Source organism: Camelus ferus, chromosome 30 (genome assembly GCF_009834535.1).
Source record: "Camelus ferus isolate YT-003-E chromosome 30, BCGSAC_Cfer_1.0, whole genome shotgun sequence".
Lineage (NCBI taxonomy): Eukaryota > Metazoa > Chordata > Mammalia > Artiodactyla > Camelidae > Camelus > Camelus ferus.
In genome coordinates, this window is record NC_045725.1 from 12,485,473 (window position 1) to 12,510,952 (window position 25,480).

General features: G+C 45.8%; 1 protein-coding gene across 7 annotated transcripts in view; it reads left to right on the forward strand.

Annotated features, from left to right (window-relative positions):
• SLC14A2 (solute carrier family 14 member 2) overlaps positions 1–25,480 on the forward strand; it is a 429,946-nt gene that overhangs the window by 10,278 nt on the left and 394,188 nt on the right. The gene's annotated exons all lie outside the window — the stretch shown is intronic.

Consider the following 25,480-nt stretch of genomic DNA (forward strand, 5'->3'; position numbering starts at 1 on the left):
TTGGTTATTTAAGCCGAAGAACTAGGAAACACTATTATAAATTAGTCACACCACTATCGATGTTCCCTTGAAGTGATCAGTTAAATTATTATCCTATTTTGGGCGTTCAAAGAACAACAAAGCGCATACAAGTTGGGCCAGGGGAGGGGTATCAGCTCGTGGTCCCCCCTTGCTCCTCCTTTGCCCCAGATCTTGGCTTCGGGACCAGGCACATTCGGATTGGTCTGGTGGATTTTTTTCACTTCTTCACATCAGTTAGACCAATGCTGTTGCTGAGAATGTTACCTATAGGTTCGATAAAAATGGTGGCCTTCTGCCTAAGGGTCCCCCACCTCTAGGATAAAAGAAAGGTTGTTAGTGGGGAAAGCGGCAACAAGGGTGAAATAGAAAGGCAAGATGAGGTTCACTGCTGGATGAGATTTGGCCCAACTTTCTACTCTCAGCGAATGAGTCAGATCCCATGGAAGAAGACAGAAATTTGGACCAGAGATAAGTAGATTTTCCTACTCTCTTCATGTATATAAATGAGAATTGTATGAATTTATTTGCCCTGACGCACATTGTGAGAACATAATCCATTTGAGATGGTTGACTTTGTTTTGGTGAAGGTTGAATGCCCAAGGTTGCCTTCCTGTTCCTTTGTTTAAGGGCAAATGATGCTCATTTGACATATCTTGTGAGATGATCAGCATCTCAGTCTCTGGGCTGAGGAGATAGAGAAGGAGGAAAGGAAAGCACCATGTTTTTCATCATGCTTGAAGTTACTTATCTGCAAAGAGGTCTTCATCATCTGAATCTGTTTCTCCAGGTGCTGCCTCTCGGTTCTGCTGCCTTTGTTGTAATGTTACATTGTGTATCTAATATTTCTTAGTACTGTTTTGAAGTCGTTGTGTCTACATCGGTCTTTATCGATAATTTCATGTAACGTAATCCATCACGCGGCTGGATGTTGGGGCAGGGAGAAGGGCACTGCTTTGTCTCTCACTTGGTGCTCAGACAGCGCTCTCGTATTGATTTCTTGGCTGCATGTTCATTAGATGATGATCCGCACTTTTCCTGTATTGTGTTTATCCAGATGCATCTACAATGTATCCATTAACGACAAAAATTTATTGAACCTTTATGGGCTGTGGGTAAGGCTCCAGGCTAGGTACCAGGGATAAGATGCATTTACTGTGATCCCTACCCTGGAGGATTTTATTATCTATTAGACCATGCTTGTTTAAAAATAACAATAATAAAAAAAGATACCTAATGGCTTATGCCCAGTGAGTGCTACAGGCAATAAATGCTCTTGGAGTTCAGAGAAGGGAGTGATTGGGGTGGACTGGACTAGCCTGGAAAGTTTTCATGAATGAGATGAAATCTGACTGGTCTCATAAAGAAGAGAAGGATATTTTTATAGGATACTGAATATAGTGAGTTTCTGAATACAATTGTGCCAGGTTTAAAAAAAAACAAAACAGTAATGCCTCTATCTTTTTTTTTCAGAAATAACATTTCTTTTAAAGACTGTTTTCATGTATTTTTATTTTACTTTGCTTCATTTTTAGAGGGGTAATTAGGTTTACTTAATTACTTTTTTAATGAAGGTATTTGGGATTGAACCTGGGACCTCATGCATGCTAAGCACGTACTCTACCACTTGAGCTATACCCTCCCCCTGCCTGTATCTTTAAATAACATTTGCCTTATTAATTATTGATGAGCTTAAGATGAGAATCAATATGCACCTGCTTTCCACGATGCTTTTTGCAGAGTTCTATTGTTAACAGCCTTGTACACCTCGCCATATACAGCAAGGAGAAGCCAGCCAGTCTGTTAACGTTCTCATTAAGACTTACCTGGCCTGGCTGCCAACTTTTAAGATTGTCTTTTGCTTTGTCCAGAATTTGTCCTAGTTTCTTCCCTGCTAAAAGCTCCATTCAGAAAAAGGCATATTCAAAGAACTCTTAAAGCAAAGTGACTTTGAAGGTAATAGACTGGGGGGAAAAAAAAGAGTGGCTTTCTGTAGCCTCTGGAATCTTCAGAAAAACTCAAGTTTGACCTTGGAGAGGTTGTTAATTCCGAAGGGAAATATCCATTTATGAGCAGCTCCAGGGTCTTTCCTGTATAACAGAGAGACGTTCAAACATTGCTGAAGATTGAAAACTTTGCTTATTACTTTTGTGGGACTTCACTGGTCCAGATAGATATTTACTTCAGCTTATTGACAGAAAGCTTGGCAGGAAGACTGTCTGTGGCCAGCAGTCCTAATATTCTAAGGGCTAAGCCCTGTGACTTCCTTAATACCTTTCTCTTTCCAGAGTGCTCGCTGTGATTTACGTTATTTTTAAAAAATCTGTTTTAGAATTTATCTTGACGTTGGTGGAATGAGAGGCAAGGAAAAGATGAAATCCATATTTCCTTGCTTTTGTTTCTTCACACAGCGTTTACTGAGGGCTCCCTGTTGCACACACCAGCTAGAACGTTCCGCAGGTCTCCTTGCTGTGTTTAACGGGGGAAGGGATGAAAATTTACGTACTCAGGAAGTTAAATGGGTCAAAAAGTGAAAGAATCAAGTTCTTTTCTGTGCCTCTTCACCTTCATCCTATCAATAGTGGCAGACTGGATTTACATTTCCTAATGAAAGACAGTCCAAACTTTCTCATTCTAGAGCAGCATCTTAGGTGTAATTTGGACAAATATCCAGGTATAAATGCTCAGTCAGGGAGGCTCCCTTTCACAGGAAGCATCTCTCTGTCCCTTCCTAAGATGGTTGGATGTATCCAGGGAAAGCGTACATGTCCTTTGAGGGTTGGCAGTGCTGCTCTGCATGTGGTGGTCCCTGCAGGACACCAGAGGGAGGCTGGTCTGGTCTGGCTCCTGAGCACTTTGTGTTGGCATCTGCCCACTATGACTACTCTCATCTGGAGTCTGTGGGTCTTGTGCTATTGCTCACACCATCAAAATACAGAGTTACCAGATACTTCCACGTTGGAGAGGTCCCTACATTGTTTATTCTTCACTCCTGAACCAGTGTTGTAGGTCTCAGTGCCTCTGTGTCCACTCCCACCCCTGCATCCACCCCCAACAGGGCATCTGGGAGCTCGGGGGCCTCTTGGGCAATGTACACATAGCACAGAATCAGAGCTCTCTCTCTCTCAGACTTGTCCTTATAAGACTTCTCCCAGCCACTTTGGTAACGAATGCCTCTAACCAAACAGGGGGCATATGTGAAAATACATAAAAATATGTATTAGCCATGTTACAATGTCTACCTAAACCCATTGAGGGAAAAGGGCAAGGCTCTGGATAGTTACTACAGCATGACTGTAGAAAGCGTAAGAAGTTGGACCACAGTGGGTTAGGATGATGAGGACGGCTCCCCAGAGGCAGTGGAGCTTGGTTTGGATCCTAAGGATGAAAGAAGTAGGGTAGGTGTGGAAAACAAGGGATGGCTTTTCAATCACACTTAGCATCCTCTTCCCATGTGCTTCTGGAGCTCTGCATTGATACCTCCTAGCACAGGTTTCATTGCCTCCAAGTGACTCATGGGTGTATCTTACCATAAGATTGTAAATTACTTGAGGACAGGGGTTAAAAACCCTCTGTATTTGTATCTATAATATACAATATAGATACAATAATATTGTATCTATAATCTATAATATGTATTTGTATCTATAATATAATAAAATATAATATTGTATCTAAAATTTGTATCTATAATATGCTGGAACACACTGGGACCACGTAGACATTTAAAAGGTGATGTGTTAGAAACTTAAGATTTTAAAATTCTTCTTCCCTTAGCTCTCTCTTTCTTAACAGCTGTGCAGCTTTACCTCCTGTATTAAAGAAAAATGTTTTTAAAAATCTGAAGAGATTTACTTGCAATATTCTTTAATATCAGCTACTCTTTTCCCTTCTCGATGTCCCACCTTTCTTGTCTATGGGATTTCCTCCTGGTGGTCACATCAACTTGTTATTTTTTTATTGTGCTAAAATATACATAGCATGAAATTTACCATTTTGACCCCTTTTAAGTGAACAGGTTATTGGCTTTGAGTGTATTCACATTGTTGTGCAACCATTACCACAATCCATCTCCAAACTTGTTCATCTGCCTAAATTAAAACTCTGTGTTCATTAGACTGTGACTCCTCATTCCCTCCTCCCCTCAAGCTCCTGGCAACCACCATTCTATTTTCTGTCTCTGAATTTGACTATATTGGGTACCTCATATAAGTGGAATCATATAGTATTTGTCTTTCTTTGACTGCATTCTTTCACTTTGCGTAATGCAACCAAGGTTCATCCATGCTGTAGTGTGTGTCAGAATTTCCTTCTTTTTTAAGGCTGAGTACTATTCCATTGTACATATAGACCACATTTTGTGTACTCATTACCCCAATCTCTGTGAAGATGAAATGCTCAGTACCACCCAATGGGTGTTTATATACATCTCTGGGTATTTTTTTGGTGACTTGATTCTCTTTATATTATGAAATACTTGACTTTTTGATCCAAGGGCTTAAATACAGTCCTTTCTAAGAAGACTATACCTTGAGATATCACCAGAAATAGCACTTCTTCCAAGACAGTTAATAGTATTTTTAAGGTCAAGTAGAGTAGGAGCTTAGATTTTCAAAAGAAAAATTTTAAATGTTTGTATTTTATGCCTTTAAGGTTTCTTTCTTTTCTGAGTCATTGAAGTGGCTAGAGACATCAAACTGACATTCCCCAGACCAATAATTCTGAAAGATCCTTTGCACAAAAATGGGGTGGGGTGGGGGTGGGGTTCAAATTTGTGAGCACTGCTTCCGGGGGCACCCTGGTAGGATGTCCGGGTACACAAGCACATTCAAACCCCTGAGAAGTCTTGCTGCTAAACAAACAAAATAAACAGGCAAAAAATCCCATGCTTAACTTATTTTATTGAGCATTTTCCAAGCACATCTGAACCCGGGATCATGTTTTTAGTCATTATTTCGGTAATGCTTCAAATGTTCTTGATTAAAACAAGGTAAAATCTTTAAGAAGGTAACAAAAGTAAGCATCTAAAAAAGTGAAAAAGCAGGTTCTCTCAGAGCCTTGAGTTGAATGTACTGTGACACATGGGCAAATAAATTGTCCTCTATTTCCCCATAATTAGGACAAAAGCACTTAGATTCATAGTCAGCTAATTCATTTGTCACTTGTTTAAAAAAATCCTTTAGCTAAACTCAAGAATTCATCTTGTGTCCACATAAAGCACATTGAGAGACAGACATAGTAAACAATTTTAATATTTTGTGTCTGCATTTTCCTGGAAGACATGGCAATGCTACTTAAATAAATTTATTTCTTTAAGTTAATATATACAAATTTATTTAAGCAAAAGGTTGTTTAAATCAATGTTTTCTTATAGTCTTCTGATCTGTGAAGCAAGAAGTAAGTGAAGGCAGTAAAGTTTTTTGTTAGAAACAGTTTCACCATAAAGAACTGAGTTTTAGCTGAGGTTTCCCCAAGTGGTAGAATCTAGTTTGGAAGGAAAGGAGGTGAAAGGTGGAAGGGAATTATCAAAGCTTTGGATGAAATATTAAGGGAGCACTGTGAGACTCATGGGAAAAGACACATATGAAAAAGAGCAAAGAGAATTTAAAAATAATCAGTTCTCTGTTCTCATGACTCTGAGATCCTCAGATGCCAGCTACTGAAGACTTTTCACAACCTGACAAATTTTCTCATTGTTTTGAACCTCTGTTTTCTGAATTTTCCTGAGTAAACATGTTTAGTTTACTTTTAAACAAGGGATGGGGAGGCAGGAAAATACATTCAGAGACTCTGTTTTTGGAGGGAAAGCATCCCTACAATGAAATGGATTGGGCAGCAATATATATGGACGGGGCGCAGGGGCAAAAACCACCAACACACAGTCAAGTATAAATAGCTTTCAAGAAGTCCCCAGGGCTGACACGCATCTAAGGGTGAGCCTCTGAATCTTAGCTCAGTGATAGCTGTTCTGCAGGAGGCTAAGTTAATGTGGTCAGGTTACTTTGTAGGCATGTAGTGGACATTTGGTGTGTGAATGGTGGTAAAAAAAAAAAAAAAAAAGAAAGAAAGAAAAGAAATGAGTGATGCTAGTCTTTACCGGGTAAAGCCATTCTTAACCGAGCTGGGGGAAAACTCACTCCTGGTGGTAAGCAAGTAGCTCATTTGGAAGTCGGAAAAGTGCCCCAAGAAGGAAGTGTCACCCAGTTGTATTTAAAGTCACCATGTACACTAGGTTTATCTTGCAGGGGAGTTTCCCTGAGGTTTTGGAAAGAAATGCCAAGTCTTCGGGGCAACCAGAGGTGTCCAGATAGTTATTACTCACAGACTGAAGGTCAGTTTTGTCCATGCCCCGTCCTAGTTTCCGGAATTCTGTTAAGGGGAAAAGTTGTTTATCAAACAAAATGTTTCAGGCAGCTATTAATTCATTAAACTGCGACAGAGTTTTAAATTGATCTGATTTAGGCTTGACCTGGGTCCATAAATGAGTTACCTGGGTAACCTGATCTGACTCCCTGATGTCACAGACCTTGGGCCTTGGTCATGAAGGTATTTGGAGGACAATCACTATTACATCTGCTGAAGACATCTGAAGGCTCGCATTGGTTCCCTTTGAATGACAAGACTTAGAAACTGATCATCAACCCATCGGAACAAAAAGGGACGTTGGGACCTGGATACATTTGCTAGGGCTGCCATAGCAAATGCCACAGACTAGGTGGCTTAAATGGCAGAAACCTATTTTCTCACAGTCCTGGAGGCTAGGAGTCCACGATCAAGGCATCAGTAGGTGTGTTTCCTTTCTGAGGCCTTCATCCTTGGCTGGCAGGTGGCTGCCTTCCCTCTGTGTCCTCACATGGTCTTCCGTCTGTCCTTGGGGATCCCTGGTGGTGTCTCTTAGTGTGTCTGGAGTTCCTTTTCTTATAAAGACGTCAGTCACATTGAATTAGGGCTCTTTGTAGCACACTTATGTTAACGTAATTGCCTCTGTAAAGGCCCTGTCATTAAATACAGTCACATTTTGAGGTCCTGGGTGTTAGAGATTCAACACGTGAATTTGGGAAGCGGCACAATTCAGCCCCAAAGCACGGTCATGGGATCAAATCTTCTAACTGGTGGGGTGAGAGCTGGACTGGAAAAATGAGGGCTTAAACACGGCCCGGAGTCTGTTCCTGTAAATGCTGTCTTGGCTCCTCTCTCTCAGCCGGCCTCATCATTCCAGAATGGCTTCTCCGTAGGAGGGGGCCATGGCCTCCTGCACTGCAGGCCTCTCATCTTTAGTGCATTGCTGGAGAGGAAAAGTGGTTCCCCTTTTCCCAGCCTGAGCTCGCAGCATCCTGGAGGAAGCCACTCATTGGCCTCCCTGCAGCAGGCGGTTTTCCGTGAACCAATCAGAGCGGTCGTGGCAGTGAGGCGCTTTGATTGGCTCACACTCAGGAAGCGCCCGTTGCCGGTCAGTCACCGCAGCCAGGGAGGTGAGATTTCACCTCGATGGCAGCCCTCACCTGGAGCATACTTCAGGAGGAACTGCGATGGGGAAGGGAGGAGTTGTCCCAAAAGAACCTCCCGCGAGGGGAAGTGAGACCCAAACAGGCGCTCCAGTGCATCTTTGGGGGAGTCAAACACAGCCAAAGAAGCAGGGAAATTCCAGTGCCACGTCAACAGGACTCTGAACGGGGATTTCATCTAACTCTGATCAGGGAAACTGCAGGGCGCTGAGGCAGCTCTTGGGGACACCTGACAGAGTTCTAGGGGGGGGTCAGACTTCACACACGCAGTGACCTTAAAGATAAGTCCTGGGCGGAGAAGCCTAGTCAAGGGAAGCGAGACGCAGGGAAGGAATGCAAGGCTTGAGGCGGCGGCTTGGGGACGCGCCGGGTACATATTTCAGCGCGGTGCAGCGAAATGTGAAAGTGGAGGCTGGACAGTCCGTGTCTTCAGAATAAGCGGTTCGAAAGGCCCACAGTGGGTCAGACGTGATCCTGTGTCTCCTCCTGTTTTCCCAGTGAAACAGTAAAGCTCCGAACTTCCATTAAGATAAAGGTATGACAGGGACAGGGGAGAAGATAGAATAATTAGGTTCGATTTCTCTTACAAAGCTTAGCACTTCCCACAGCCTGAGTAGAGAGACGCTAGTCAGGGCTCGGATGTGAACTGTGAGCCTGGACTAGGAACCTCCCCTCTTTGGTTCTCAGTTTACTCACTTATTGCAAATGAAAGGATTTCTCCTCTGTGAACGTTGAAGGCCTTGCCAGGTCAGCTGGGTGCTACCTATCTTTCTGTCCAACAAGTATGTATCTTGAAAACTGGCTGTCAGCTCCATCTGGCCTTAGGGCTGACCTCAGTTTGGGAATGCAAAAGTCCGTGTTTGGCCCGGGTCCTGTCCATGAAAAGCCGCAGGCTAGTCATCAAGGCTTAACGTGAACAATGGCGTATTAGTGCCAGGTCACCATGACTGAAACTGACATGTCAGAGACACAGAGAGCTCTGCTTTGGGGACCCAGGAGGGGAGGGCACATTTGGACTGCAGTGGGGAGAAAGGCTCCCCAAAATGGGGGGATTTCAACTGGGCTTGTGAGGCTGATTGTGATTAACATAGACAAAGACGGGAGTGGGGTGAGGTCATGGAGAATGGGGGTTGGGCAGCTGGAGGGGGCCTGTGAGCAAGAGAGATGGGAAAGGGGAATGCTTATCCCAGACAGAGACACTCAGGCCTGCAGAGGTCATCACCTGCCCTTCTGAATATCATTGCACACTATCCCTTTAAATACACCCAACCATTTTTATCTTACTGCTTGACACTTTGTATGTTACCTTCTGGAGATCAGCCTTCCCAGGATTTGGTCCTGCTCATGGGAAGCAGACACTTATGGGGCTTAAACGGTGCAAGATGGTTTCCCCATTTGTCTACCCCGGCATTCCCCAGTGATGCTCCCCAAACCCTTGACCTCCCTCTCAGTCTCATACAGGGCCTCAGCCACCCCACCAAAGCCAGCACTGCATGCGGAGCATCTGGAGGCTGCCATCTCCCCTCCTCCTGGCTGACGATCATGCCCAGCAGTACTACAGCTTTTACAGTGCCCTTCAGCAACGCCCTTCCAGCACCACTGTCAGGTGGGCTCTATATTATTATCCTCATTTTTCCAAATGAGGAAAACAATGCTTAGTGATGCTCAGTGACCCGCCCAAGGTCACAGATGTGGCAGGTGATGGAGTTTAGACTTAGGGACTTAGACCCTGGCCTCTGACTGCAGGGAGCTCACAATTGCTGGGCGTGTGAGGTCACAAAGGAGCAAATTTCAGGATGAGAAACAGCCCTGCAACCAGTGGCATTTGCCATTACACAGACTGTCCAAACCTTCATCGATCAGTGTGGGATCCCTGCCCTGTCTTCCTTGATGGAGTGTTTAGCTGATGGCCATGCTGGGACCTTTTCTGGATACTGGAAGATTTGGGGGTGGGATTGGGTTTTGAAGAAAAGATGGAATTTTTGCTAAGTAAATGAGGAAGAAAGTATTTCAAGTGTGCAATTTTCAGGCAACAAGTTTGGATGTGGACATTATGGTAGAAAGAGGAGGCAGGACCATGGGTGGAGGGACATAAGAAGAACCGAGGAGGAGCATGGATTTGCAGCCAGTTAGAGCTGGGCTCCAACCTTGGCCTTACCAAGTCCACGGACAAGTCACAACTTCTCTGAACCTCAGTTTCCTCATCTGTAAAATGATGCTATGAGAGGTGTCATGGTAAAGACTATTCTTTCAAAAACATATTAAATTCTGCAACAGTACCAGGCAAAGAGTGAACTTTCAATGAATGGTAGCTCTATTTTTAAACTGTTTTTGTGATTGAGGAGCGAAATCCCATCCAGCTCCCCAGACAACGAGCGATCACTCCTACCTGGAAGCTTCCATTCACCATCTGACTGACCTGCCCTCGTCTTTCATCAGTTCACCTGTACAGTTATTTCATTGACCTTAACCCCTACAAGCACTGTGGATGCAAAAACAAATCTAAGAGGGTCCTTCGATAGGTGTTTTACTTTTTCAATATATATGCATATGTCTTGTCTCCTATCTAGACTACCAGAAAGAAGTTTTTTTATCACTGTCCCGCATGCGTGAACACTTGTGGAAAAGCACATACAGTCAGAAATCCATGTCTTTGCTGATGGATAGTCAGGGAGGAAACCCCACCAGAGATGGGCTCTCACTGCCAATAGCTTCCATAGTGTGTGTGTGTGTGTGTGTGTGTGTGTGTGTGTGTGTGTGTGTGTGTGTGTGTGTGTGTGATCAGCTCCCTATTAGGCTTCCATGACCCGTCTCCACTAGGAGTCCTTACACGGGAGGCAGCCACTCTCTTTCCACTGACCAGTGGGGACAGAGATGCCCCTTCACAGCTCCCAGAAGGGCTCTGAAACTAAGCCAGCCTTGAGACCCAGAGACAGGAGGTCACCGCCATGGTCAGAGCCGGAGGCTGGGCTTTGGAGCCTGGCAGACCCCCCAAGGCTCTGGGCTCTTCTGCTTTGGAGTCATGCTCCACAGGGCAACTCTGGGGAAACGGGGCCTTTGTGTAATTCTCCTTTGATGAGAAGCAGAATGTAAACACAAATTGCCATTATGTCAGCTTCTGAGGAGTCACTTCAATGCATTTGGGCACCTTTGATTTTACTCTCCGATTGCTTTCCTCCTTTAAGCAGTTAAATAAGAGCATGTTTTCATCTGGCCTCAAGGGAGTAATTTGTTTATTTCAAGTAATAATAAAGTTTCAGCGTAATTCCTAGTTCCCAAGGGGGAAGAAGACTCTTTGAATGATTTATTTTTCCCAGCTTCGAAGTGCCAGGGAGACCAAGCAGCTGCCGTGCGGAGCAGTGATGTCCGGGAACCCAGTGCCATGGCAACAAGCAGAGCGTCTCGGGTCCCCGGGAAGGTGGGACGTGGAAAACCATCTCATCACTCTCTTCTTCCCCTCTCTCTGTTGCAAGTTCCTCCTTCAAGGAAGCTGGGGGGTAAAGTAGGATGAGGTCCCTGATGAGCTTAGGGAGCCGAATAGGAACCATGAGAACTTATCACAGCCAAGTCCAGCTCAAGCTCCAGAGTGGGGACCCCTGAGGAGCAGGCCAGGGCAGGTGGCGGGGTGACCACTCTGGATTCTCCTCCCAGTACAGAGTCCGCCGTGGGGCTCCAAGAGCCGGAGGAGTGGGCTCCGCCGTGGCATGCGGGACGAGTCCAGGGATCTCGGTCCCCAGTGCGCCCTGGGGGATGACAGTAGCTTCTCCCCTGGGAAAATCAGTGTTATTTGATGTGAAACTGTCAGCCCGGGTTTTAAGTAGTTTCCATGCACTATCTCACTGAGAACTTATGTGAAGCACATACAGCTGTAACTACCATAGTATGGGTCAGCAAGATGAAGCTTATAGCAGTTAGATGACTTGCCCAAGGTCACAGGCTAAGTCAGTGATAGGCTGGGGCTCAAAGTTAAAGCTGGCTCCGGAGCCCCAGTTTGTAACCACTGTATTCATTGCCTCTCAGGTTGAATTGCTTAGGGAAGGCGGATGAGGGTGGTTACACCTGTTGAGATTACTTTCAATTACAAGTAATAAAAAACCTGAGTTATGGTGACTTAAACAGGACTTGATTTTTCTCTCCTAATGAGAGTCTGAAGGCAGGTGGCTGCTGGTGCTCAGTCAGCAGTTCAGTGGGAGGGCGCTGTTCCCGCGCCCTTTCTGCATGCCCGTCACCTCCTTGTCACAAGAAGGCCGCACACCTCCAGACATCACATCTGTGTTCAAGGCAGGAAGGTGGAAAGGAGGCACGCTGTGCCAGTACTGTCTGTCTCTGTCCAGCAGGGAAGAAAATGCTCTTCAGGACCAATCTCCTCCCAACAAAAGCAGACTTCTTGGGTCTCACTGATGAGAAGGAGAGGCTCACGTGGCCCCTCCTGCCTGGAAGGAAGGTTGAGGAAAGGAAGAACTTGCCTTCCTGCTTTCCACATTGGAAGGAGGGAATGACTTTATGCAGCTGCTCCGCTGCTAAAATGTGACCCGGGCGTTGGGCAGTCAGAGAAAGGAGGAGATGGCAGAGAGGAAAGGCACAGGTGTACAGACGGCAAGGCCGGGCCACGTCTGGATTCCAGTTTGTGGGGGGAGCTGGTGGAAGCAGGGGTTGGAAGGCCAGCTGGGGCTTGAAGCACAGCAGAATTTAAGTACCGGTCCTGGAAGCCGCCTCCCCTGGGCGGGAACGCACTGCTATTTCTATGCCCCTGTCAATCACATCTTCTTGCTTTAACAAGACACATGGGTTAATTACTTTAATTTGGTAAATTTCAGACGTGCCCCAAGTCCAAGGGCATGGATTCCACTGCAGGGAAAAAAAAAAGTTTAAGTTCCTACATGAGGAGATCATTTGTGCTTCATTTAAAGTCGATTGTGTCACTTTAAATTGAGAATGTCCCTCCTATAAGACCAGAGAGGGTCTGTCACCGATCAGAGGGATTAAGAATAAGAGACAATGACAACTGAGTTTGTGTTAGGTGGGATGATTGATTATTTTTCCTACACCATTTTTCTTTAAAGTTGAATTGTATTTTAGCAAAAAGACAAGGAAAAACATTTAGGGTCATTGGCAAAGAATAGATCGTTGAGTGACCATGACAGTGGCTCTAGGAGAAAGATGTAATTGTCAGGAACTTTTCTGGAGGTGGCGCTGTTCCCAGCAGGCCTGGGGGCTCACTCTGGCTGTGCCCTTATGTGGACACCCTCCCTCTCCATCCTGCCACAGAGGAGGCCTTCTGTGGCACTTGGGTTCTTTCAGCCTCTCTAAGATGGTTCTAGACTCTTGGTGATTTAGAGGTCATGCTCGGGGCACTGCCACAAACTCAGGCCCTCAGTGTCCCTCTTGGAAGAGGATTTCTTCTTGAGGGTCTGTGGGTCCCCAGTCCTCTCCTTCTCCAGCCCACAGGGTAACCACGAGTCCAGTGTCTTGCACAGGGTCCCCTGTTGAATTCTCCCCTGGCATCTGGCTGCCTTTGGCTTTTGCTGCCCTAATGTAGAGCCCTACCCTTCCTCACTTTCCATAAGAGAGCTAATGGTGTTCAGCACTTTGTAGGCTCAAGACCTTGACAGATGCTCTGGGAGGCTCCAGGGAGATACCCAGGGCACCCAGCCTAGCTCAGGTGTCACATCTTCCCCGTCCAGCCTGCTTGTCATGTGACTGTCCGTGGTCCTGCAGCCGCTGAGCATGGGGCCCCATCCACCTCTCCGGTGGTTTCTGTGGCTGAGTGCAGACCTGGTGGGCCAGCTGGCCTTGGCCAGCACACACTTCCCCTCACACCATCACCACATCTCCCAGGGCGGAAATCAGAGAAACTGCTGAAATCTGGTGTCTGGAGACCTTCTCCAATTCTTAGCAGGACTGTTTGGCTTGGCACGCACAGGTTTCCTGCACTTCTGTTCTGTGCATTATCGGCCCATGGCCCTTTCAGAAAGCAGACAAAGCATAATCTTTAACAAAAGAAGTTCAAGAAGGCATGACTTGACCCAAATATGCATTTGTTTATCAGTTTCTTCTCTAGGAAGCCCCTGTACTGAGTTAGGCTGTGGTAGGTGCAGGGCACACACAGGTAGGAGCCACTTCCTACGTGCCAGAGGCTTACAAGTCAGGAGTGAATAACCAAGGAGTTAAATGCTGGGGAAAAAAAAATTCAGAATTTGAGATGTGATTAATGGATACAACCTCTTTAGAGTCAAGCCAGCAATTTTTTCCCATAGACTAGGTTTCTTAAAAAATAAGTACCACCCTCCACACCCTGTCCACTCCCACCTTCCAATTCTTGCTCTCCTGATGGATGAGGTGAAACTAAATGAGCTCTGTCATGTCCCTCCTCCATGGGGAAACTTTCTATAGCTTTCATCTACCTACAGATTAGAACCTGACTGCTGTCACGGCCAGATCTGCACGATTTATCCAAACCCACTTTCCAACCTATGTCTGAATACACCCTCCGGCATGCAACACCGTGTTAACTCAAACTCTGCTCCTTCGTCCGGGCAGAGAGGTGTTCCCACATCACTGTCCCCATCCCTTCCTCCACGTGGTGGTCCCTCTAGTCTCTTCATTCAAAATCCTACTCCTTAGTTCAAGGTCAAGCACGACCCAGGCTGACCCAGGAAGATGCTGTCTGCTCCCTGGATGGACTCACCTCTCCACTCAATAGACTGAACTCGGATGTGCTACATGAACTTGGACAAGTTAGTGACTATCCCTGTGCCTCAGTCTCCTCATCTATAAAATAGGATGATTTTAAGTGAAGTCAGCCAGAAAGAGAAAGGAAAATACCCTATGATAATCACTCATATGTGGAATCTAAAAAAAAAAAAAAAAAAAGGAAAAGAAAGGCAAAAAAGAGGACACTAATGAACTCATCTACAAAAGAAACAGACTTGCAGACTTAGTAAACAATCTTATGGTTACCAGAGAAAGGGGGTGAGAAGGGATAAATTTGGGAGTTTGAGATTGGCAAATGTTAACAATTTTCTTCTGTAGAGCACAGAGAGCTATATTCAATATCGTGTAATAGCCTTTAATGAAAAAGAATATGAAAACGAATACAGGTATGTACGTGCATGGCTGGGACATCGTGCTGTGCACCAGAAACTGATACATTGTAACTGACTGCACATCAATTTAAAAAATAGGATGAATAATAAAACATATTTCAAGCATCAAATGAATGCCATTAAATGCTATTTAAGGGTTATCATGAAAATTATCATCATCATCATTAATATAATTGATTTATCTCACTCTCGAAGAACTATCCTGGATGTCTTTAGATCGTTGTGATTTCTCCCCTTGTTCCTCCTTTGTTATCTGATATGGTCTGTGTTCGTTTTTTATTGCTGCCATAAAAGATTACCGCAGACTTAGTGTCTTAAACAACCTGAGTTCATTCTCGTATAGTTCCGCAGGTCAGAGGTCCAACACGGGCCAACGTCAAGGCGCTGGCAGAGCTGTGCTTCTTTCTGGAGCCTCTGGGGAGAATTGGTTTTCTTCCTTCTTCCAGCTTCAAAGCCAACCACACCAGCAGTCTCCCAACCAGCCTTCTGTGGCCACACTTCTGACCACAGCCAGGAAAGGGGCTCCGGTTTTAAGGAGCCGTGTAATGAGATCATGTGCCATCCAGTCAGCTAATCCAGAAGGTGTCCCTACCTGAGGGCCCTTAGCTTCACCACATTGGCCTTCACCCCCGGGAGGTACCACATTCCCAGGTAGTGAGGATTAGGACGGGGACAACTTTGGGGGCCTTTATTCTGCTACCACATGACCCTTGAAGACACATCTTCTCTTTTCCCCCTGACTATTCCTCATGGGGCCTGGCATATGAAAGGCTTTTAAGAAATGCTGCTGAGCTGAATCCAGTCCTCACAAAGGGTCAGGGATGGACGACTCGAAGAGAGTTTTGAGGCTTCTGTTCTTGCTTTCCAGAAAAATACGTTCCTAATATTATTTGTGCAAATTAATGGAATGACTTGTTATGTGTTAATATCTCCGGCAGAAAGAAAACTTTTTTTGAGCTCAGTTTGCAATTACGTGAAATGTTTAATAACAACAAAGTAAGTGTATTAGCAGGAGTGCTAAAGCCCAGTGCCTTACTGTCCCCTCCCTGGGCTGTGGGAACACCAGGGACAGGGTGGCCTTGCCCTCCAAGCTTCACAGACCAGCGTCCGAGCTGCCACTGTCACAGGATAACCAAACAACAAAACCTTGGCCTCCTGATGGTCAGACCAGGGCTTTCTCAGGTGGTGACCCTCAAACTCTTCTTATCTCCAGCCAGGATACTCTGATCTTTGCCTTCTCGTTGCTCAAAATATGTCCGAATCATTGTCTTCGCACTGTCTCTGGTGTTTTCTTTTCCTGTGGCCAGAAGGCAAGTGGCATAAGCCAAATCCTGGGCGATAACCGTGCAGGAGAGTGGGGGGCCTGTTTGGAGAGAGGTTCGTACCTCAGTTACACAACGCTGCGGGGTGCACATGAGGAACTATGTCCGTCATTCAGTCTGTAGTTATTGAGCACCTGCGAGCCTTGTGGGCTCCCCAGGGACTGTCCCCAACACAGCCTCTACCCTTGCGGAGTCTTCGTAGTGGGGCAGCGAGAACAGGCTTTCAAATAAGTAGGCACATGTGTCGAGAGTGTTAGCAAAGGAGGAACCTGCAGACGGCTCTGGGAGGAAGCAGCAGGCGAAGCTGGAAGCCTTTCTCATTACAACGCCTTGAGAACCAGGCTAAAGGGTTTCAACTAAGAGCCCAGTGTCATGGTGAAAACACAAAAAGGTGCGAGCTTGAACCAGGCCACAGGAGCAGCGAAGGGAGGACCCCCGCGGGCATAAGCTAACCCGTCTCAACCCACTGCTCTAAGCCTTTGGCTTTCCGGCGGCTGTTTAGAAACTGGAAAGAGCCAACCAAGCTGGATTCCAGCTTTGAAGGGTCCGTTTAGCAAATGAAGGTACACCAGGCTGACAGTCTCTTCGTGACCCAACTCAAGAGACTATATTTAAATACATCGCGGGTTGTCACTTTTAAAAATCTGTTATATATTCAGCTTAGTTGGCTTCATCACCAAGGGCTTTGAAAGATCAGCCAGCCATCTCCAGACTGGGTATCACGGGAGATGCTAGTAAGCAGCCGTGTGCGCCCTTCTGAGACATACCCAGGAAACCGCAGAAGGGCAATATGATTCAAAATATAAGCAAACGCCAAGCCACGTGGGACAGGCTAGCAGGGCTGCGTCAGCTGAGAGGGAGATTGGGGAGGGGACAGGTTACAGGCGATCATCTTACTCCCCCATTTTTCTCCAATTAAATGCCTAGAAGAGAGTTTTATCACCCCAAATGCATTGTTTTTGGTCAAATATTTTCTTCTTCTTGCACGTGTCTTTGAAATTGCAAGGAATATTGAATTTCCTCTGTTTCCCTCTCCTTTCTGACAACTGTCTAACACTGAGAGTGCTCAGACCACGGAGTCTGCACTTGGAGTGGCAGTGCATGTCCGTTCCTGAAGAGGCTCACACAGACCCTGGGTGACCACCTTCCTGCCATGTCACAGAAGGGGGTCCTGACCTGCTTAGGAGATCCCACAAGCTGATCCCGTAAGATCAGCTTTCTCCAAATCTAAACTCACAAGCTAAAAAAAAAAAAAATAAACGCGCCGTCAAGATGCTGCCTTGTTCATGGAGAACTGGGCCCCACCACACGTGTCTTTTTCTCTTCATATTGGTTAAAGTGCAGCATGGGAGTACTATGCACCGAGGAACGTTGGAAGAAGCCAGGCACAAGATTTCCCCCATTTCACGGCCTTGCCTAGGGTCCCTCCCACGTATCGTGAAATTGCTTATGAAGAAAGGACAGTCTATGTGACTCTGAAGAGAAACAAAGTTGAGCTGCGGCCGGGCCATGTGTTTGGCGTGACTCAAGGTCGTGTCTGCCCCTGGCGTGCTGGGCTGATTTTGTAAGTGCCTCAGCCTTATTGCCACCCAAGGTCGTCTCTGTGTTTCTGGGTTCATTCCCAAGGGCTTTTCGCTTTCCGCTCCACCCACTGCCTCCACCTCAAAGCACTTGCCTGATGGTCACAGTCACTTTACGTGGAAAATTGAAATTGTGTCTTATCTCTACGTATTGGTCGCCAGCCTTTTTGGAGGAAGGGGTGACTTTAGAGCTACTGCTCAGGAAAGTGTGAAGTTAACACATCAGGAGAATGCGGTCTTAACATTGGGTAAAGAGAAGTGACTGGAACTACTCATTGTCTGGACTTCTTATGGTCTTTCAGGCATTATCAGGGATAATTCCTTCATATTAAGCCTCCAGCCAGAGTCAGTAGTTCTCCCTGTTTGAAAAATTAGGAAAAAATCAAATGCTGGTCATTAAATGCCTTCATCTGCCCCACGTTGGCAGATTACTCAAGAAGATCAATGGAATTGTGCATGCAGCCAGGGCTGAGGGTCTGGGCCGTGGTCACTTAAGATCATTGCATGGAAACATCTCCACAGGGCTCATGTTGGACTTGCTAGCAGAGCAGCATTTCCGACTCTCTAAGGTGTGAACAACTTTTGGAAGATCACCGTTTATCTAGGACTATAGGATAATCTTAGCGTTTTCAGATGCTCTGCTTCAGTGGATTTACTCACTGGGCATCTTTAAGTCATCTTCTAAGTCTTGCTCATAAAAGGCATTCTATGACTAAAAAAAATTATAAAATTTTAGTCTAATTCGTTCATTTCACATTTAGGAAACTGGATCCTGGAGTGGTTAAGTGGCTTCTAAAACACACAGAATTTTGGAGGAAAAGCTAAAGAAACAGCAATTATTTAAGTGGGGGTGGATATTCTAAGTCAGCAACGCTCTCCCTGTGACAATTTTCATCTGTCATTCCATTCTTTTGGTTTCCTCTCTGTGCTCGCGCCACAAATCAAGCATGCTCAGTCCCTGACCTTCCTTGGGTACCCAGTTTTTATTCTCTACCTGCCTAGAAGTGGACCAAGAGTTTCTAGAACCAAACTTTATTTCTAATGGAATGAATCACCTACATAGCAATTCCTTACCTTTGTTACTTAGCTTTTTTTTTTTTTTTTTTTTTTTTGCTTTTCAAAGTGCATGTTTTTATCAAATGCCTTACTTGCCCCTCACAACGTCTCAGTGAAACAGATGAGGCAGGTGTCAGTAAAGCACGTTATACATGTATTAGCAAAATATCTGTAAAAGTAGAACTTACTTTTTTTAAACAGGAGATTTTTATCTGCTATTTCATTTGATAGGTGGGCACAGAATGTCACTTTGGAACCCTTTCAATCTGCCTCTTTCCCCTCCTACTCAGGCAAATATAAGATGTGAAGGGAATAAGCCTTTGCACCCTTTCCATGCCCTGTTGTCCATACCTTAGCTGGAGAACATGTGAACAAGTCTGCATAGGTCTGCATAAATCTGCCAAAGGGTCCTCTGGGAGGCAAGAGGTCAGATTCTAAACATCTCTTTCAGATTGTCTTTGGTAGCTTGGGATGGGTCAGCTGATACCTGTTGGTGAGAAAGAACTTTAAACATCAGAAACTATTTGTCTGGTCTCAACCCCTGGGCCGGAGTCCCTAGGCGTGAGTGTGTAAACCACTGACAGCTGTAACTAGGGAGTCACGTGCAAGGAGACCCACTGAAATCTACAACTGGACCTGGACCAGACAAGGCGTCATCTCAGCCACAGAGAACTCACCGCGGACTGTGCGGTATGGAATCCCTTTGAATGGCAACACCTGTGGTATCAGTAGAACTAAAGGCAGGTCCACCGGGGACCCATGAGTGGAAGCTCAGGCTTCCAAGTTCTCTCTGCTGATGTTTGGCATGAAGACTGCCCCCCCCCCCAGCAGAAGTTCCTGGATAATTAAAGCAGGAGAAGGCTTAAGGGGAAGATACTAGACTCCCTGCTAACTCTGGGCCCCCAGGAGGGCATCTCGGATGACCTGTAGGTGAGGTGTGGATGAGATGAAGGGGTAGGTTCCAGGGGCAGAGAGCTTTAGGAATGTGCTCAAGGTCACTGGCAGCCCAGGGCTCCTCACCTGCTTTCCCAGCAGCTGCTGGCTCCTCTCTTGTTGGTACAGTGCTCAGTTCACTCCGAACGCTGCCTCAACCACGCTCCCCATTTCTCATGCCTTTGAGTGGAAATGTGACCTTGGAGTGGTGGCCAATCATAAATCCTCCCCGGCCTTTTCCCTGCCATGCGTTGGCTGTTCCCCATCTAATTTTTCACGTTAGGACGGTTCCCAGAAACCATTGGATGCATCATCTGAGGGCCCGTCAGGCCAGCCCCGGGGTGCTGAGAGCGCCAGTCCTGCCCGCGGGAGTCTGGGCACAAAAGTTGATTCTCTGTTCCCTGAGAGACTGACAGCAAGACCTGGGGCACCTTAAGGTTTCAGCCGAGTCTGAGGGGCTTGGGGAGGGCTTTGTCCTGGCTCCTGAAGGCTTCCCTTGTGGTTATTAGTATGCACGATAACGGTAGCTTCGTTCTTTTCCCTTGAAGATAGCTTTTAAATTTGCTCTGTTGGCCTCTTGACGAAATAGCTTCATGCATATTAATGACCTCCTTTATTTACTGAGCAGCACCATTAAGCACTTTGAAATGCCAGATTCCACCCAGGGTCTCCAGGGAGACAAGCCAATATCTCTAGACTTACCAGATGCATGGGAAACTGAGGAAACAAAACAGCTCAACGATGCCCTGAAAGCAACACAGAAAACGCCTGGACCTCCTGTGCGGTCTGTGTAGCAGGTGGTTGTGGGCTTGACTGGGCAGCATTATGCCGGGCCTCCTGCATGCCCATCCATCGTTACAACAGGCTTTTATTGAGCACTTGCTATGCATAGAGCGCCGAGTGGGGCACCGAGTAGGGAGCAAGGTAAATACAAACCTAATAATGCACAAGAGGCATGTGGAAGGATTTACTGTGTTCAAGGAATAGCCGAGTTCCGGGCAAACCTGCACGAGAGGATAGAGGAGAGAAAGCGACGTCTGGAAAGGTAGGCTGGCATCATACGGCTGCAGAATTAGAGGGGCTGCCACCCCAACCGCCCAGGCTTCTTGAGCTGATAACAGCACATCCGGGATGCAGCCATTGATAAAAATGCCTTAGATACAGATAACTTGGAAAAGATGCCCACGGTAGGGCATTCTATGGGAAAATGGCCAATGATTTCATGTTTATTAACTGTATATGTTTATGGGAATTTCTGCATACATTATGCACGTGGATGAAGAGAGGGAGGTAGGCAGATAAGAGGTAGATAAGGGATAAGTCAGGGAGAGAAAAAGCAAGAACAAGGGAGAGGCAACCAGTGGAACTTAGGAAGAATTTTTGCGCAACTAACGACAAAGTCAGGGGAGGCGTGAAAAGGGTCACATTCTTGTTTTTTTATTTCATGTAATATTTTAAAAGTCAGGTTGGGAATGATTTTGGTTTGTTTGTGTTTCAGTACTTTAAAAATAAAATATTCAAAAGTAAAGACCTAAAAGGTATAGTCCCCAACCTCAAGGCCCTTACATCCCAGACGAGCAGACAAAGAAGCATTAACTACATTATCGGAGAGAATAAAAGAAGGACACTGCTAGTGCATGAGAAGTGCTTATTTGAAAAGGTGTGTGTAAGATAAAAAGGCCACATGTTGAAAGAACGTTCCCCACCGGGAATCCTGGCCGAGGACCTGATTCTTTCATCACTAGAGCAGCAGCTGCTGGTGAATTGCCTTTTGGGTTCTGGGGGGGCTGCATTCAGCTCCGTCCCCCTCGGAGGGAACACAAACCAAGCATGGATCCTCCCTGGGAAGGAAAGTGTTGGACCCCATGCCTGCGCCTCTGTCTAGAACGGGGGTCTGTAGGTGGCGAGGGCTGATCCAAGGGAAGACTTTGGTAGCTTTGCTGACTTAAATTTTCCCAGGAACTTTGGGCTTTTCCTGGCATGAGGCACAACCCAGTCACAGGTAGATAATGGGACAGAAATTAACTTTGTGCTCTGTGTGTGAGCACCTCTGAAGGGACCCTGATGGCAGCAAACCCATCGCTGTTGCTCGGTGCGGGCTGGCTGCTCGGATCCTCTTGTGCAGTGTCTCCTGCTGCTGATGGAAACCACGCCCTTCTGGGCAGAGACACATGTGAAAGTTCTGAGTAAAAAACACATGTAGAGGGATCGTGGGTACCTCATTCTGACAGGAAAACCTAGTATGGCTTCACTGGGGAGGAAACACACTAAGTATTAAGGGGCTATATTTTGATTAGTGGGGAAAGTAGGGAGGATATTCTAGAAGAAGAATTGCAGAAGAATCCAACATTCAAGTAACAGCTGACTTGTAAATAGCCCTTCCTCTGCCAGGTAACGTTCTAAGCCCTTCACATATCTTGAATGAATCAATTCTCACAACAATCCAGTGAGACTGGTACTTCTGTTAGATCCGTTTTGAGGAAACCTTAGACACAGAAAAGTTAAGTACTTTTCCTTGGGTCCCAGAGGAAGTAAGTGGTACAACTGAGATTCAGACCGAGGGAACTTGGCTCGCTCTTGACCTCTGAGAACCTTTTAGTAAGTGGAGAAATAATGCAGCGCAGGTAAGTGAATGGTGGGGAAACCAGACGTGGAAAAAGTTGGTGCACAGAACACCTGCTCCGAGTGCAGCTGCAATGGAGGTAGTAACTGTGGAAGGTGAGATGGGGCTGCTGTCCTTGGATTCTGGAGAAAGGGCTGGGAACTTCCTCTGAGAGAGTGAGAAGCCTCTGGACACGTTTTTAGAAGAAAATTCATGCTCTGACATGCTGTAAGACACGGTATCTTCAAAAACTACCTCTAGCGAGGACAGGAGAGATGAGGGACGAAAAAGTTGGAGTCCATTGGGTAGGAGATGCTGAGGGCTTGAATTAGAGTCTAGCTAGAGGAGACAATGGAAGTCAGGGACTTTGGTAGGTGAGAACAGCCTTCCATGTGTTTCTTCTTCCCGGCGGGGTCCCTGGTGGGAGGTGAATGGTGAAGACCGGCATGCAGCCCAAGAGCAGGTGACAACCCACTGGTAGCAGTATCATCCTCAGGCCATCCTCTGGCTTCCTTTAGGCCTCAGTTGACTTATTTGATTTTCAAAACAACTCTGCCTCATCAGCACCCTCCTTTCCTCCAACTTGGAAGCTAGAAGATGCTCTTTGTGTCTAAGATGGTTATTTCAGAGCATCTCATGACACTGCAAAGCCAAAATCAACTGGCGGGGCTCTGGCTTTTTCCTGGTCTGGGGTCTGGGGGGAGGCAGCTTGGACAATTTCCTGGGGGCTTTGGAAGCAGGTAACGGATGCCCATCCCAGACCCAGTTTGCTCTGCTCCATTTGTAACGTCCTCACACTGTAAATTGCAGACCCTGTAGCCGGGCACTCTCTTTATGGCTTACTTGCATCCTGAAATGTTCCTGTGCTACATTGCCATGTCACTTATGCACCCTAAATGTTGTAAAAACTGCCATAAAAGTCAATATAAATGCAATAATGTCACGTCAGTCAAAGGAAGGGGAGCAGCTCTTTTGAGCAAACAATTGGGAAACTAGAAGGAAAACTCAATTGCTCTGTGTTGCAAATTGATTGAAGATATGAATCAGAAAATTAAAGGGCTCTTGGAGTTGAGGTTATTACTAACTGCTTTACTTTATGGAGCAATTACTTTGATTCTATCTCGAGTCCAGTAAAGTGACTGCTGACATATGGCGAGGTGGGGCCCTGTGTCTTTCTTATTAGTGTGAATTACTCAAGATCAGCTTAAATTAATGCATATGGGTATCTTAGCCATGTGAGTTCATTTCCTAAGCACAGTATTTAAAATTACATAAAAAGTAACTTATGACTAGGGTTACATCTTTGTTAGACTAAACCGGCATGTTCTTATCAGCCAGGAGGACCAGTCCTATTTTCAAAGAGTGGGATGTTGCAACAGTCACCTGCGTGTTTAGTTTATATTTTTGAGGCTATTCTGGAAGCGCAGGGAAACATAGGGTATTGTCAACATAGGTTGATTTGTGCTAAACCTTAGGTTCTATTGAGTGCTATGTTGTCCTCATCTAATTCTCTCAGTATCTAAAAGTTTGTAATTAGAAAGTCATTCCTTTAGAGCTTAAACCTTTTGGTGCTAAGCTTCTTCTATAAGTGTGGTAGAATCGAATAAACTTAAGCTCAGGAAAAAAAAAAAAAAACCTTTGCAATAATTAATATGGCCCTTTGGGTCTTGGCAGCCAGGAAGCTAAGAGCTAAATTTAATATTCAGCTGTAGTAATTGCCTTGTGCTGGATTCCCAGGCTGGCGTGTGGCTGGGCACACTTAGTGGGTGCTCAGCGAAGGATGGCTGAATGGGGGGATGAGAGATAATGCCGATAATCACGTTTATTACTGTTTACTGTGAGTGAGAGTTTGGAGGTATGCTAAGTGCTGCCGAACATTATGGTAAATTAGTCTTAACGGTAATCTTCTCAGCGACGTTCATGACCATTTTGCAGATGAGCGGGCTCACAGAGGTTAGGTGACTGGCCCACATTCACCCAGTTTTCTCTAACTTTAGAACCAGCACTCCCAGCTGCTACCCGAAGGAATGACCACACAAGGAAACAAACGTCGGGCGCTCACAGGACTTGAAATGAAAGGAACTAGCATTGCCCTGACGGTTACCTTGAAAACAACAGAGAGTAGTTGTCTCCCTACAGAGAAGAAAATTTTCAATGAGTAGCTCTTGACTGTAAGTGGATTGAGAGTTTCAAGACGTCTTTGGGGAAAACGGGTCGGGCAAAAGGAGTGTTATTAAGGAACAGGAGCACAGGCCAAAGGAGAATCAAGGAGGCTGGTGTGGGTGGTGCCCATCCAGCGGTGTCCAAGAGATGGGGCCGCAGAGCATGGGCTTTGCACGTCACAGACCCATTGACACCCGAATCTAAAGCCACTGGCAAAATTCCCTTGTTCTGATACCATGCTCACCAGACGACCTTCTGTTTGGTTTTGGCATGCCATGTCCACAGGCAGGAATGTGCGGGCTGTACCCAATCTGATGGGCACAGGAGTTATCGTATTTGGGGGAAATTAATTAACAGGCAGTCTGACTGACAATATCTCTGAGGCTAACTGGAGACCATTCCCAATCAGGCCATTCATTCCTGGGTGCTGATCAAACTCGGTTTCTGAGTCTGCGAGGCTGCAAGGATGATTGTGGACCACAAAATTAACTAAGATTAGGAAGGCAAGCCTGCGCGGCCCTTCCTCGACACCTGGGTTCACCTTTATTCAAGTTCTTACCAATCATTTGTTCTGCTTTCTTTTGTAATGACTGAGTCTTCCGGTCACTATTTATGGGTTTGGATTTAGAGGTTCTTTATACATAGTTACTTCAGATCCTTTTTGATTTAAAGGCAAGTAGATTTGAAATAAACATGAATATACAGATATGCTTATATGAGAAATGCCCAAACCATCAAGCCTCTTGGTGGAGGAGAGGGAGAGTTTCCACCTGCTGTGATCCAGGTCCTGAAGGAATAAGGTGCAGAGAAGTTAAGGTGGAAAGAACCAGGAAAACATAGGAGAGACAGTGCCAAATGCTCCTGCTAAAACTTGTCCAGAGGAAGACCCACCTGATCTGCATCTGTTCATTCATCCATCCATCTACGCATCCACCCATTCGTTCAAGCCAACCAATACTTACTAAGAATCAGTTGTGTGCCAAACACTCCATTGATCCTGGGGACTCAGGCAGCAGTCAGCAATGCTATTAAGGAGACAATTCAACCATCTTCTTGCTAAATGCTTCATGCCATTGTCATAGTTAGATGTGCTCATCACACAGTCATATGAAGGGTATATTAGGCACCTACACACCTCTATTCAGTGCCTCTCTTAAGCTCTTATTTAAGAGTTGTAACAGGCAAGGGAGTAAAC